This window comes from Thermobia domestica, chromosome 9 (genome assembly GCF_964235325.1).
Source record: "Thermobia domestica chromosome 9, izTheDome1.hap1.1, whole genome shotgun sequence".
Classification (NCBI taxonomy): domain Eukaryota; kingdom Metazoa; phylum Arthropoda; class Insecta; order Zygentoma; family Lepismatidae; genus Thermobia; species Thermobia domestica.
Window position 1 is genome coordinate 266,842,398 of NC_137462.1, and position 13,149 is coordinate 266,855,546.

Genomic DNA, 13,149 nt, shown 5'->3' on the forward strand with positions numbered 1-13,149 from the left:
CAATTTCCGGTTCTAACATTTAACCCATAGATGAAAACGGTAACATACATGAAAACTTTTTTTTTTTTGTAAACGATTGCGCGTGTATAGGCAACATATCATGGTCATTCACAATCTCTACTAAAATTGAAAATGGTTTAAATTTATTATTACTTCCGGTTTCAACAACAGTTTCAACTTTTATCGTCATAGCATAAAACGGTAACAGCGAGAACTGATTTTTGAAAACGAGTTACCATCTAGAGTCAACATCATGGGTACACAAAATATTCTACCGAAATTATAAATGGTTGAAATTTACTATTACTTCCGGTTTCAATTTCCAATTTCCGCCTAATAGAAATAGTAAATGCTTCAAGATGTGGTCTTTTGCAATTAATTCAGTATCCAAAGAATATATTTTATTTCCTCCGTTAACCTTCTACTCAAACCGGAATTGCTTCAAATTAGCCATTTCCGATTTCAACGTTTGTTGATATATAAAGGAAATGATAACGGATAGTGAGAAGTGGTTTCTGCAAACGATTTAGAGTCTAAAGACAAATATCTACAATACTAAATTCGGCTGTAGTTAGAATTTATTATAACTTCTGGTTTCAATAACGGTTTCAACGTTTATCGCTATAGAATGAAAACGGCAGCAGATAGCTAGAAACAGTTTTAAGCAAACGATTCAGCCTCTCAACAAACATATCGTTACTATCCATATAACTCTACTAAAACTGGATATTGTTTAAATTTACTAGTACTTCCTGTTCCAATACTGATTTCCGTAGAGCAAAAATGGTAAAAGATATTAAAAAGTGGCTTTTTGCAATCGATTCATCGTCTCAAGAATAGCCTCCTCCATTTCTGTGGCAGCTTTGATCAAAGCAGAATTTGTTAAAATTAGCCATATTATGTTTGAACATTCCTCGCCATAGAGCAAAAACAGTAACAGATAGAACATTTTTGTTCAAACGATTTACCGTCTCTAGGCAACATACCATAATTATTGTCAACACCCTATCGGAACAAGAAGTGGTTCAAATTAACTATTACTTCCTATTTCAATTCTTTTTTCCATAGATGAAACAATAGGAGATATCGGGATACGGCTTTTTTTTACGATCAACAGGAAGTGGTTCAAATTAACTATCATTTCCTATTTCAATTTTTGTTTCCAGGAATCAAAACAATAGCAGATATCAAGATACGGCATTTTTAAATATATCAGAGTCATAAGGAAATGTTCCTCCAAGAATTCAGCATCCCAAGCATACTCTCCACCAATTCCTATTCAAAACAGAAGTAGCTGAAGTTAGCCAAGCTCGTTTTCAACGTGTATTGCTACATGTTTAATCTATGACTAAGAGTTTCAACTTGTTGCATATATTAGAGGAGTTACCAGTACCAATACCAAACTAAAAGAAGTGAGTATCGTTTCACAGTGTGAAACGAAGATTTCCAAACAATATGAATTCAATAGTGAAACTTGAAGTAGTGTTATCATCTGTCACAAAAGAAAATGTACGTTTTTCGCGGGATAGTATGTTTCTATCACCTCTCGATTTAATTAAATGTTTTAAAGGATCAATCCCTAACCATAAATCGATAAATGTATTACCTCTCGTTTTGCAGCTCAGACAAGATACGATAGAAATATCGTAAACCTTAATAGAAAGACAAAACAGCTACGTTCTTTTACAAGCTTGAAACTTACGAATATTAGCAGTATATATTTACAGAGTAGGGAGTTTCTGCTACGTTATTCCGTAGTTCATTGGATCCGTACACAACTACCACCCAGATGCTATGTGAGCTTTGTGGTGGACAAATACCGTGTGCGTGGGACTTTCCGTTTGGTCCCGCTTCCTCCCACTTTTCATTCCACCAATTCATCCCATCATCATCCATACAGCCTGAGCCGTAGTTACCTAAAGAACGTATGACAAAGTCAAGTACTTGACCTACTAAGTAGAATTTGGTACGCTACCTTTAGACCACGGAGGCCAAAACCGTGAACTGGCGTGCTCATAAGACAGTGCAATTTGTAGTTATGTTCAATTAGCAAGCCAAATACCAAATGATGTTACATGTTCCTGTATTCTTTATATCATAGTATGATACTACAAATATAACAAAATATTATGATGAAATAAATAACCAAGACGCTAGGGACGATTAGGTGTTCCTGGAACGGTGGCTCAGTGATTGAGCGTTCACCACTGGTGGATGGGGTCCCAGGTTCGATCCCAGGTCTCGCCAAATGAAATTTGTGGTGGACAAACACAGTGTGGGGAGGGTTCTCGACGTTCTCCTGTTTCCTCCCACTTTATTAATTCCACCATTTCATTTCAATTATTCCACCATCATCACCGCCTCCTTTAGCCTAGCCGGCATAACTGTGGGACGTAAAACTCAAAGATTTCACTTGCATTGTTTTGTTTTCGTATTACTAGTAATAGCAGTAGTGGTATTCGCTGTCGTTTTGGTATAGTAATAAGTAGTAGCAGTAGTGGTAATAGTAATAGTAGTAGCAGTGGCGGCAATAGTGGAATTAGCACTAGCATTCGTAATCGCAATAGTAATAATAGTATTAGCAGTAATAGATGTAGTATTAGTATCACATACGGTGTAGAAGTTTTACATATCTTCTCTGTTACTCGTAATGCATTAATGAGTGTAGTATAAGACTTTTACGTCCATGAGCTGTATTATTGTATAATAAACATGGCTGGACAGAGCAAGCACAAATAACAAATAGACAGACAGTATAGGGATATAGAAAACAACCCTTGGGTAACTTTTCACACGATTTTCCTATTTGAGAAGGACAAATAGACAGTGCAATATTATGACGACACATTTCTCATTTTCCATTGCATATTGAAGGATTGACTTGATTTATCAACTTCGTTGTTCTCAGGCCGGTTACGCCCAGCCCGTTTAGAGCCTGGCTCGTTTGTGCCCGGCCAGTTTAGAGTCCGGCCCGTTTGTGCCCGGCCCGGTTACAGCCCGGCCCATTCCCTGCCCGGCTCGAGATTCGGGCCGGATCGGGTCGAGCCGGACACTGAATACAGATCCATCCGGGCCGTCTTCGGGCCTGGCTTTGCAGGGCTCTGGTCTACAGACACACGGATAAAACCGTTTTATAAGACTTCCAGCATTTATGCACAGCATAGGTTTGACGGTCATTTCTATAGTAACTTCATGAATTAAAGGGAACTTGTATTCCTCGAAAGGCCTTCAAGGTCAATCGAACAATGAAAAAACTGATACTAGGAGTATTTTAACACGCCACTCACTACAACGATGTAACAGAATGCTGCCTCCGGCTGTTAATAAAAGGCTTAACTAGCTGGAACTCGCTAGTACAGGAGCAACGTTATATGCCAAACAACGTTGTACTGTGTAAGAAATGCTAAGGGTTGTTCTGTCAATGCGCGCCGCCTCCTTGGTGTTCCCTGGTTCCAGCACTCACACAAATAATCTTGTCAGGGCGCTGCAGGCAAGATTTTTACTTTCGAAACATAATAAACATAATAAAATAAATATTTCTCGGTTGACACTATCAAAAAATAAACAATTAAAACATAGAGATGGGAGTTAAAATTTCTAACCTCTAAAACATAATTGATTGTTTCAAATGTGTTTGTGCAAAAGCAACCAAGGAACACACTAAGTTAGTCACTTTATACTTTATGTAAACAACAAAATCCTTGCAGGAGGCACGGTGGCTCAGTGGTAGAGCATTCACCCCTTGTGCTTGGGGTTCCGGGTTCGATCACAGTCCCCGCCAAGTGAACCTTGTGGTGGACAAACACCGCGCTCTTGGGTTTCCTCGGGCACTTCCGTTTCCTCCCACTTTCTTCATTCCACCATTTCATTCATCTCTCATCATCACCTTGTCCTTTAGCCTAAACGGCATAACCATGGGACGCAAGACTCAAAGATTTCATTTTCAGAATCCTTGCAAGTTCTTTTTGCAATACCATTAAAATTATTTTTTCTTTTATGATGATATTTTCATTTTAATTTGTATGAATGTAGTATTTTCTTTTAGTAACGTTTAATAATATCACTGCCTTTTGCACTCATTGTGCATCATGTAAGTTGTTGAAAATATACACTAAATACCACGATTATATATGTTGGGAATATGCATTACAGGAATTAAACTTGAACCCGGGTTTCAACCTGTTTCTTTACGTTTAAGTCAGCCGTGTTACCGACTGAGCTAGGACAGTCCCAACTTATCCTTATATTACCGGTATATTTTACTTTATCACAGCACAACCCTTTATGACAGTGTTCATAAAAGATTTTAACTACAAAGAAATCAATCAAAAAAAATCGAGACTCCCCTGAAAACATATAACACGTCCCGCCATTTATATGCACCCACATACATTTTAGAAAGTCGGCGCCGTTGGTTCTATCTGTTGGGTTTGAAATCAGTGTTTCTTTCAGAAACTATGTTCCGGGGGGCACACTTCGTATTCCGGGGGCACTATTGATAACTTTCTATTTTTTTATTATATTATAGACGTATTATTTTGGTTTCTTCCGGGGGGCACTCTCAGAGCTCCGGGCGGGCAGTACCCCCTAAAAACACTTCTGGAAGAAACACTGTTTGGAATACACCTAATCTAATATAAATAAAATAAAACGTTTGTTTGTGTGTCTGTCTGTCTGTATGTATGTATCTGTGTGCTGCCTGGAGACCAGACGAGAGGACCGAGAGTTACCAAATTTTGATCTTGGGTACCTTGGCCCAGGTTCCGGATCAAGACGAAGCGTTTTTTTTAAATCGAACTAGGAAGACTCAGGAGACGTTTACAGGGACATGTAAAAGTAGTAGAAGATAACCGATATTAGTGTCGAATTCAAAGTTTTGGCGGTCGCTGAGATCAATGGTGAAACTCCGATTGCACTAACTTCCAAATTAACCCCACTTAGTTGCGGGTCGGGGTCTTGGAGAGGATAACTGACATGTAAAAATAATCCAAAATGGCCGATATTAATGTCAAATCCAAAGTTTTCACACTCGCTGAAATCAACGGTGATACTACTAATAGAAGCATTGACTTCCAAATACAGCCACCATGCGAATAATGGGTTTTTCTGATAGTTATTAATAAATGCAAGAAATAAATTATTAATAATAAATGGGAACAGATAGGAATGCATTTTGAAAGAAAGAAACGAAAGTGAAAACATACATAACCATGTCTGACTTTACATAATCTATCCTAAACCACGATCACTAATCTAACAAGAAGAAAGTAGACTTTGGTAAATTAACTTCGGGTCATTTTTCGCGAGGTAGTATTGCACATTTAAAATATGAATATTTATGGATGCGCACGAGTCGAGACATGTCTCGAATCTGGACTGAAATTCGAGTTCAGACACACTTTATAAAATTCGAGACGAGTCAAGACAAACTTATTTCTCGACTCTAATTTTCGAGCCGAGACACGAGTCGAGTCGAGAGTTTCGTAAAAATCTCGACTCGACTCGAATGTCTGGAAAATCTTTCTATAATTTCTAATATTATTTTGAAGAAAGTATTCAGTCAGAAACAGCCTTGAAACCATTTCCAGTATTTATTACTTTAGAAAGATACCGAACGCATAAACTTAATGGTTAATCTTTCGAAATCAAGATTTAATTTTCAGCTCAATTCAGTTAATTAAAACTAATAATTAATGTCGTCATATTTGATTGTACTTTAAATATAATAATAATAATAATAATAATAATAATAATAATAATAATAATAATAATAATAATAATAATGCTCTGGGGGACATACACGTCAGAATGTATCTAGTATAGCTAGAGCAAGGCACGATGACGGCAGACGCGTATCGCACACTGCTTGCAGACTACGTACACCCCTTGATGACGACCATGTTTCCCAACGGTAGTGGCATTTTTCGACAAAATAATGCACCATGTCACAAGGCCAGGAGTGTGATGAAGTGGTTCGAGAAATGTTCAACAATGTTCTATATCTGTTGACGATGTGCGAATTATAAGGAGGATGAGGGAAATCCCCATTGGTAATACTATATGCTCCTATAACCAAAGGAGATTTCCCTCCATGTCAAAGAACTATGTGCTTTGTAATTAAAATGTATGAGTTGTTTTATCTGTTGTGTGTATGAAATAAATTATTAAAAAATGCAACAAATAAATTATTAACAATATATGTGATCAGATAGGAATGTATTTTGAAAAAAAGAAAAGAAACGGTAAACATACCTAACCGTATTTAACTACACATAATGTGACTAAATTAACCGATGGTAACTAATCTAGAATAATGTAGGAAAGATGCAAGAAAGCAATTAATAATAATAAATATCAATATATAGAAATATATTTTGAAAGAACAATGTTCCCCAGAAGTAACCTTGTAAATTTAGGATTTAGGATTTAGATTTCTGGGCTTTCGGCATCTGAGTCATTTAACCCGTCACGTTCGAGGGATGACGTCTCTAGGCGAACACACTTTCCGGGGAAAAGGAAGGAAGAAAGGATTGGGGAAGAAAGGAAGTGATCTGAAACCTAAGGTATCACCCTGGCATCTACCTGGTTTGAATGTGGAAAACCAAGGAAAATCTCATTCAAAGTGACTGGCCTGAAAAACTTTTAAATTTTTCGACCGAGTGCCCCCACCAGGAATCGAACACGGGACCGCCTTTATGTAACCATATAAACGTATGTTTGTCTATTCCATTACATTGCGAATAGGCGAAATTGGAACAATGTTGCATCGGAGTCAGTCAATTAGTTCGAATAAAATATGTTATTCGTAGCACAATCCCTTCGAGGCATTTCCAAGATCGGGGCAGTAACCCACATGGTCGAAAGTAGTGTTTCCACGAGATGGGACGAGAGAAGACTTCAAGCTGTCTCGCCTCGTCACATATCTCGTCTCGTAGACGAGATACGAGAAATGTCTCGTCTCGTGGCAACACTAGAGCGGATGAGGCCCACAAAAAGGAGCTGTTATACAAAGTGGTTAAAATTACAGCTTTTAACCACTTTTGTTTGGTTATCAGCACAACACACAACACGGCTACAATCTTCCAATCAGTCTTTCTTTCAGAAAACATGTTCCTGGGGGGTATATTTAGGATTCCGGGGGTACTGCTGGTATTATTCTATTATAGATGTATTATTTTGGTCTCCCCGTGGGGGGTACTCTCAGAGTTCCAGGGGGCAGCACCCCAAAAACATGTCTGGAAGAAACACTGGTTAAAACAACGACTACTTAGTTTCGACCACGGGCGCCCGAAGGGAGGGGGAAGGGGCCCGGCCCCTCTTGCTCACGAAAATGTATGCGTAATATAGCAAACTACGTATATTAAATATCAGGCGTAATATAGCAATCAAGGAGATGACCCCCTTAAAAATTTCTTCGGGCGCCAATGGTTTCCAGTAATGAATTATTACGACAGGAATATTTGTCAATATCGTCGGTACAGTCGAAAGGCAAGCCTTCCCCACTTATTCTGAAATCCTTTTTTCAAAACCTCTGGCGCCACTCCAAAAAATAAGAAGGCCTGTGTGACTTTCTGATTTCAAAAATGACTTTGGTTCGAATAACATCATAAAACAATAAAAAGAAACTAAATTTTATTGTCAAACCAGCATCCTTTCAAACTCAGTACAGGAAAAGGCCTACACGTTTCTGTCTTTGTTCGGAACGAGAAAACTCATGAAACAATGGTTAGTTGCTGATGAAACTGGCACTAAGAGAACTTGTATTTCTATAAAGGATTTTTATACATAGATATAACCACCAGCCCTCGGAATGAAATCTTCTGAAATACTGATCTCAAAGAATGGTGTAACATTTTACTTGAATCTGGAACAGTATCACTAAATATTTAAACTTGAATCGGTTGGAAAATAGAAATGAAAGCTGTTTGTAAGAATCATTTAAAAAATAAGTTTAGGTCTTCCTTGTTCTTTTGGGATAGTCCTCATTTCAAATAATAAACGCTGGTATACCTTCGAAGGCAATAATTTATTCCGAGTTAATACATTTTTAAACAATTTCAAAAACTGTCTTTGCATTTTTGAGACATGAGACGATACGAGGCATTTCAAGAGACGTCTCGTCTCGTCTCGAAAACGAGACGGGACAAGTAGTCTGTCTCGTCTCGTGTCTCGTATCAAAGGTTTCTGTCTGGTCTCGTGGCAAAACTAGTTGAAAGAAAGAAACAAATGAAATCTTTGAGTTTTACGTCCCACGGTTATGCCGGTTAGGCTAAAGGACAAGGTGATGATGAGTAGTGAATGAAATGGTGGAATGAACAAAGTGGGAGAACCCCGAGAAAACCCACGCACACGGTGTTTGTCCACCACAAAGTTCACTTGTCGGGACTGGAATCGAACCCGGACCCCAAGCACCACAGTTGAACGCTCTACCACTGAGCCGCCGCGGCCCCAAGAGAGAAACAAATATGTAAAGATACATATATGAGTACACACACACGGATAAAGTAGTCATACATGTATTTTAATCTTCTGACTACTTAACCCCGACTAATTTAAGATTGCAAGAAAGTAATTATTAAGAAGAAATATAAACATATAGAAACGTATTTTGAAAGGGAAAAAAAGCAAATCGTACCAGCCGTGATATGAATCTGGGTTGCCTACTCAACAAGCAGACACCTTACCGAATTATCTGCGGCAGAACTTGCAATTTGTGGTTTCGAAGCTTTATTTATACTGTGTGTGTTACGTAACGACGCTACGGCATGTCATTACTAGTGCGACCACCTCATTCAAGACCCTTTTTGTAAATTGTTTGAGAAAAAAAGAGTGATTTCGTAAATCAACCAAACGGATCTTGTATATAGAGGGTGTAACTAAAAGGTACGACAAAACTTCATAGGTGGATTCCTTATTGGTAGACAAGCAAAAAAGTTCCGATGGCTATATGTCGGGAAATGCATCGTTCCAGAGTTACGGCCTTTGAGCCGACTAATGGTGTGAAATAGTCACATTCTGGTCGCTCCTTAATGTGTCTCAATTTAAACCTCAATATATCAAACTCTGATTAAGATAGGAAGGTAATTTTAGTAGCAACGTGTTCTGCAAAAATTAAGCTTTCCGCTGATATGCATTTTATGAGTGTATCCCCAAGGAATGCCATCTCCAAAATGCTGATGCAAAAATCAAACAAAAAACAAGTAATTACCCTCCCATGTTCATCGTGGTACTCCCACACATAGATAAAATATACAGGGTGAGTGAAAAGTCCTTGGACACCTGCATAAGTTTGAAAATCGACGGGAAAAGTAAAAAGTGATGATGGGAACAGAGGTTTGATGAGGGGCCGCAACTTTGAAGTGTATGTCATTCATGGCCGCCATCTTGAATTCCACCATTTTGGATTCAAGTCATTTTTTTAAATGGGAAGGGGTGTATGACCCATCAAATAACACTAGCTTGAGCTCAGGAATTTAGTGGTGTAATTTGTTTTTCCTATCTTGTACAGTTGAGAAGTTATTAATGTTCAAAGGTGGGAAATTACCTTGATACTGAATGCTACAACACATGTTCTACGTGTTGTCCATTTCGTGCAATGCACAACTGTAGTCGCTGCAACCACTCTGACTGCACACCGAGGAGATGTCTCCTGAAGTTTGGTCACCTGAGGCTTGTTGGATGCATTCCTCCAGGTGTCTCAAATCACGAATTGTCTCAGCATACACTATCTGCATAAGATGTCCCCATAGATAAAAATCAAGGGGCGTTAAGTCAGGGGATCTGGGCAGCCACTCCACGGGACCACGGCGACCAATTCACTTCCGTGGCAGTTGTTCACCCAACCATTGACGGACACCAAGTCTATAGTGTGGAGGGGTTCCATCGTGCTGAAAATAAGATGGGAAAATGCCCTCAGCGTTCAGTGTGGCAGGGAACACAAAGTCATGCAACAGCATCAGATACTGTGGTGCAGTTAAGGTGTTGTAAATGAAAAATGGCCCAATGATGCGGGTGTCCCATATGCCACACCAAACCATCACCTTCGGTGGACTATGTTCTCGACTCGGGTCAACCCAGTTCGGATTTGCGTCATACCAGTATCGACAATTATGTCGATTAATCTCCCCGTTCAAAGTGAAATACGCCTGGTCACTGAACAGTATGCTCTTGAAAAACGCAGGATCCAGTTTGTGTTGTTCAGTAGCCCACATGCAGAACTCCAACCGGCGATCAGGGTCATCCTCGTTCAGTTTATGTTGCATGTGCAGCTTGTAAGGATGCCACTGATTGGCGTGCAATATCCGGATAACGGAGGATTGGCTTATTGGACATGCTAGGGACACACGACGGGTACTTCGTGTAGGACTTTTCACAAACGACGCAACAACCGCCGTTGCAGTTTCGTCATTGGTGGCAGTCTTTGGTCGCCCACTACGTGCCCTACCTTCAACAGAGCCCGTCTCTCGGAATTTGGTGATCACGTGAGCCACCGTGCTGTGCGATACCGGTTCTCTGTCTGAGTGCCGTCGGTTGTAGTTAGCTGCTATTGTTCGGTAGCTGTGTTCCACTGATATAATGATGATTTCGATCTTCTGTTCACGTGTCAGACCTATTTTAGATCACCTGGAACAGAGAGAACTGGGTCAGTATCAAGGTAATTTCCCACTTTTGAACATTAATAACTTCTAAACTGTGCAAGATAGGAAAAAACAAATTACACCACTAAATTTCTGAGCTCAAGCTAGTGTTATTTGATGTGACGTACACCTTCTTCTCATTTAAAAAATGACTTGAATCCAAAATGGCGGATTTCGAGATGGCGGCCATGAATGACATACACTCCAAAAGTTGCAGCTCCTCATCAAACCTCTTTTCCCATCATCACTTTTTACTTTTCCCGTCGATTTTAAAACTTATGCAGGTGTCCAAAGACTTTTGACTCACCCTATATATATAGGCGGAAAGCATCGTCCTTTAGAAATACATAGATATCAAAAATATCTTCCTAGGTTAATAGGGTCTGAGTTATTGAGGTTTAAATTGAGTCACATTAAGGAGCGACCAGAATATGACTATTTCCACCATTAGGCGGCTCAATGGCCGTAACTCTGTAATGATACATTTCCCGACATATGGTCATATGAACGATTTTGCTTGTCTACCCATAAGGAATCCACCTCTGAAATTTTGCCGTACCTTTTTGTTACACCCTATTATTATGTGTGTTGGTGCAACAATAAGTTCCCAAGAATATAGATTAATTCATTTTTGATTTTAATCTACACAACAAATGCTTTTTATGAAAGCAAGGAGCCTGCGAGTTAAACATGGTTAAAGACCGTAAATAAAATTGAAGATCTGAATTGCAGAACATCCGAAGTCCACCGGAGTACTTTTTTGTTTTTAGAAGAAAAACAAGAAGATTATACTTGGAATGCTATTCTGTTTAGCTGAAATTATTTTGATTTTTTTTTAAAGTTTTGACTTGGACTTACGTATTATGCAAGTGAATAGCCCTAAAACATAGATGCTAACATAAAAAACAGAAAACGAAAAATGCGAAGAAAAAGAGTGGACTTGGGATGTTTTGTAATTCAGGTTTTCAATTCAAACTTCAAATGGAACTGGGGTAACTCGCAGACAATGGCTGACTTAACACTTTGATAATAGCGGGTGTAATGGCTGATTTGAGAACACAATTGATATGGCCTCTGTAGCTAAGTAGACTCCCACCCTTCCCCCTCAACATTGGATACGGAAATGAAAAACTTATTTAGAATTTGATTGTTGATTCCAGTATATTTCAAGCATCACTTCTCGGAATCTGGGCCTGTGATATGTCGATATATCGCTATCATCGATATCTATATTATCATATATCAACATTCGATATCGCAAATATATGGACATGAATATATCATTCTAAATTTTCGATATCGATATTCGGGGAGTGGGGATGCGAGGTATAAAGGTCCCCTAAGACTTGCGATGGATGAAGAAATTAAACTTACTTTTTGCAAGATTGTTTTCTAATCATAATATCTTTATTACCAAACATTGCAATGTAAATACATCCACTTGCAAATTTGCAATATTATATGATGTAATTTCTTAGGCGCCAGAACTTTTTTGTTCCCTGAAGAAAGAAACAAAAAATCACGTGCAAAAGCAAGTACTTCGAACTTTGAACTAGAATTTGCCGTAATAAACTTTTTGTTTCTCTCTCTTGGAGATTTCCATCCCTTTTGGCCTTTGGGACCGCTAATTGACAAAAGGTGCACACATGATCGCTATATGCATTTATGCTCTGAGGTAGAGTCAGAGATTTAGAAAAGGAAACGACTTTTTAATAATAATAATAATAATAATAATAATAATAATAATAATTATTATTATTATTATTATTATTATTATTATTATTATTATTATTATTATTATTATTATTATAACAATGGAGTTTACAACTAGGGTCCTGTCTCTTTATCTTGCATGGGAAGGCCGCAAGTCTGCTACGCCACTGGTGTCCCCTATTCTCTGTTTGTCTCTTTTTCGTTTCGTGTAGATATTTGTTTTTGTGCTGTTAGGCTTTTATATGAAACTTTTATATTATGTAACTTTTTCTTTTTATGAGTTTCTTTTTTGGGTGGGGCGGGGGGAAAGAGAGAAATGCTTTCTTCTGATATCTGTTTCTTACCATTCATCTTGTTTGAACTGCTTAAGTAAGTCAGTTTGTAACTTTTGATGTCATCCAACTCCGTCACAATAATAAAATTGTCATTCTTAACAATTTGTTTTATTCCCTTATTTGCAATTTGCCACACTGATATATTTGTGACAAAATTGAGGTTTAGTCCAACGCCTTTCGAATTCGAAACCAACCCAACCGCCGAGCTTTTTGGGTTGCCTGCTATTGCAGGAAAAGGAGAATTGCAGGTGGTAATGCACTTTTGGAGTCGTGTATACAAATATACGGAGATCATATCTTCACTACGCAAATCTGTACGAAGCATACATTATCCATATGCTACATACGTGATGCATTTTTCCCGCTTAGATGTTACATCATGCCACTGCAGGATGTCTGACATCTAACCGTCTTCCTTACATTACATATGTATACGTATGTTACATACGTCAGCTGTATGTTAT